Source organism: Etheostoma cragini, chromosome 14, assembly GCF_013103735.1.
Source record: "Etheostoma cragini isolate CJK2018 chromosome 14, CSU_Ecrag_1.0, whole genome shotgun sequence".
Taxonomy (NCBI): Eukaryota; Metazoa; Chordata; class Actinopteri; order Perciformes; family Percidae; genus Etheostoma; species Etheostoma cragini.
Window position 1 is genome coordinate 17079568 of NC_048420.1, and position 3728 is coordinate 17083295.

The 3728-nt window shown below is 35.8% G+C and overlaps 1 long non-coding RNA gene across 1 annotated transcript in view; it reads right to left on the reverse strand.

Annotated features, from left to right (window-relative positions):
- Nucleotides 1-406: 406 nt before the first annotated feature.
- Nucleotides 407-3728, reverse strand: part of LOC117956213 — a 25063-nt gene continuing 21741 nt past the window's right edge. Inside the window, exon 3 of the long non-coding RNA XR_004659203.1 lies at nt 407-554. This is a non-coding gene — a long non-coding RNA (uncharacterized LOC117956213). The remainder of the gene's footprint in view (nt 555-3728) is intronic.

Consider the following 3728-nt stretch of genomic DNA (forward strand, 5'->3'; position numbering starts at 1 on the left):
GTTCCTTCACAATACTTTTTTTTGATACCCTATGTTTTGAAATTCAATTCAACATCAACACAAATACATTAAACATAAAACAATTTTCTATTTTGCATCTTAATTAGGAATTTAAACAGTACAAAACAATCAAAATGTAAAAATTCTGGTAACACTACTCACACAGCAACAATAATAACACTGGTTGTGCTGTTTGATCGGGGTGCGCCAGTCAGATACTCAGGATTGATTGATTAACAAAAAAAGAGAAACCTTTTTGCCACAACATGAAAGTATTACTAACTACAATACAAAGGAATATAAACAACAAAGACTTTTTAATGTAAACTGCATAGTGACACAAACCTTTAACAATAAACTTGAATTTAACTAATGGGGAACTAACTCAAATGTTTGTGGGGGAGCTCCACTTTTTGTCATTATGACAGAAAGAGGACAGATAAGCTTGCGATTACGCGCTCCCAGGTATCAAATTTTGGTACCGAAAGATAAATAATTTTTCGATACTCACTGGATCAGAGTATTTTGTTTGGTGCCATAAAAGTATTAACATTCTATGCGTTTATGATTTTGTTCAGTTTACGCAATAAAAATGAGTAATTCAAATTCCTTTTAACACCACCAATAATTTTTTGATCAGCAATTAATGTGCGTGCATTCTGTAATTTTGGCCTTGGGCAACTCCGTAGCTTGGGAAATCAGGAAGCAACACAGCAGTACTGTTGTGGATGGCTAGCTGAAACAAACCTTGAGTGAAAATGGATAAAGAAAAGTTTTTTTTTTGAATGGAAGTTCAGTTTCAAAGCCCTTCCAGATTGTTCTTTCAATAAGACTAAAGTTATTTGTAGTGTCTATGTGAATTAAGTTACCACCGTAGTACGTTGAATCTCAAATACCAGTGCTGTTGAATACATTAGAACGGGGATCTTCAAAGTTTTTTTTAAGCCAATGACTCCTAACAGAGAGAGGAACGGAGCATGGTCCCTATACATTTAGCCTATTGTATGTAATGAAGTTGCGTATTAAACTGGGCCAACAATAATGTGCGGGTGGCCTAAAGCCTTTATAATTACCTTTTTAGTGCATAGAATACAAAATTATTAAAATAATTATTGGTATGGTTTCATAAATCAATTTTTAATGTTAAACATACATGTGGCACAGTGAATCCTCATTAACTGTATCTGTGGATGGTTACCTTAGTGATTTCCTTACCTATAGGCAAGTACGTTTCTGATTTATATTTTCTAATAATTTTTTTGGATTCATGAAATTTCCTTTTTTTTCTTTTTAAACATTTTTAATGTTCCGATCAGATTTTCATGTTGAATGTCAGACTGTCTCTGACTGAGGGTGAATCCAGGAACTGCAGCCATGGGCAGTATGAGAATACATATTCTAGTAGAATTACAAAATACAAGTGTGAATCTGAAAACAATATAAAATAGGTCGTCTTTGATTTTTTTTTTTGTGTAACCCTGTTTTGATCCCACGTAGTAGAAGGTGATGCTTTTGTGAGCCTTTATTTCCCACGAGAGGTTAACCACAATTACTTTATTACATTACATTGTTACATTTTGCTGACCAATGTACTTGTACAATGTGTCTTTTGCTGTGATGCACAAAGTCCATTCCTCAAGTTACTCTGTCCTCTGTGACTGTGTACATCTAGAAACTAAGCTGCGCAGTGGAGGGAATCAGTCTGACTGGCACATGATCAGACAGAGGTTTACGGAGCGGTGGATGGGCTTTGCAAAAAGACTTGGAGCATTCTATGAAAAGAATGACATATTTAAAAGAATGCTTGATTACGCAAATTTGATTGTGGGAAGCCAAAATCGTGATTGTCATTAAAATTTGATTAATTGTGCAGCCCTACAGTTATTTGTAAGTTTTGGATTATTGTAATAAACATTTGCATAAAGCCAGCATATTGTCCTCTCCCATGTTAATATGAGCATTAAAAACTTGAAAAATATCCCCTTTTAAAGTACATTTAGAACAGATAAATATGTGATTATTTTGCAACTAATCGCAAGTTAGATAGATAGATAGATAGATAGATATTTATTGATCCCAAAAAAAGAGGGAAATTACAGTGTTACAGCAGCACACAAAATATACATACATACAATATACATGAAATAATAATAATTATAATAACAAAATATAAGAATAAAATATACGAATGTAAGAACAAATATTTAAGTATATACAAGATGGGAAAAACAAAATGTGCAACTGTTTAAATATAAGTTAGTTGGTCTATATCCACGACATTCCATTTCCGGGATCGCTCTCGTTCTACTAGAAATTCCGCCAGATGTCACTCTTTTCTTTTAGCTTCCGCTTTCTTTGTGTTGTAATTTTAAACTCGGGTCAATATATAAAAACTATGGTTAACTGTTCCTCAGATCTCTGCAGAGTAAATCCAGACAGCTAGCTAGACTATCTGTTGAGTCTGAGTTTTCTGTTGCACGACTATAGAAACCTTTAAACGTATAAGTTCAACCAAAAAAGGTTCCTTCCTGAGGCTATTTTGCTGCGGTACCGTGGCGCCGCCCGGCGCTTAGCAACGCTCATGACGAGTGTGACTGGTTTAAAAACACGCCAATAAACTAAAGCGATTAATCACGATTAAATATTTTAATCGATTGACAGCGAGCTGTGCAAAAATGGCATGGATGGCACTATTGTTCTACTCGCTAAGCATCAACAATCAATCAGTCAGCATTTATAATTATAGTTCTTTACTACTGTAAATACCAGCAGGTATCCAAAGTGCTTCACATCAGAAATGTGGAATAGAACTCAGAGAGAATGTTATCTGTATAAGAGGGAGAGACCAGACCATTCTTTGCATAAAACTGTTGGGCAGATTGGATAGATAGATCTGCATTTTCTCCACAAAATTACATATAATTAAAAGAGTCAGGCGGTCATACACCGGCAGTCATACACAATCACATTTCAAGTGACAAGTAGTAGAAAAAGGCAAATCAACAGTAATTCCAGCAGAGGTAAGTGGCAAGACACACACAGCGGCGCCATCTTGAACCCTTGTGACTTGTAACGCAGATCGCAGATCAGATCTTTCCATTTTTACTCCTGCATCTTATATATAATATATTACCTCTCTTGCACCGGCAGATTTAAGTAACACATGTAATGATGTTAATCCCTGGTTTAAGAGACCTTAGCAGGTCTTGAAGCAACAGCTAGGAGACTGGGTCACTGCCACATTTTCACAGCTTAAGCAAATGCCATCGGAACACTGGTGGGTTGGATTGAGAGCACAGCCTGTTGTGCCAGAAGAGAGGAAGCAGATCATCGTTCTATGCTGTTTTGAATGGGCCTATTTTTAGCCCACGGTTTGGTTTTATTGGACAGATAGATTACTCTTTATTGCACGCTTGTACTCTGTGGCTACTCACACTTCGAGCCTGTGTACTGTATGCACATTGATATTGAAGTGTTATTATTATTTTGTTCTGTTGAGATGTGTTTGTAGACCACAGGTTTAAAGCCTACATATGTGAAGCCTAGTCATAATTATAGACTGCAAACACAACAACATAAACAAGGCATAACATATAAAGGTGATGACAGGACTGCAGAGAGTAAAACTATTTTTTTTTAATACAGCAGAGATATACACTCACCGGCCACTTTATTAGGTACACCTGTCCAACTGCTCGTTTACACTTAATTTCTAAGCAGCCAATCAC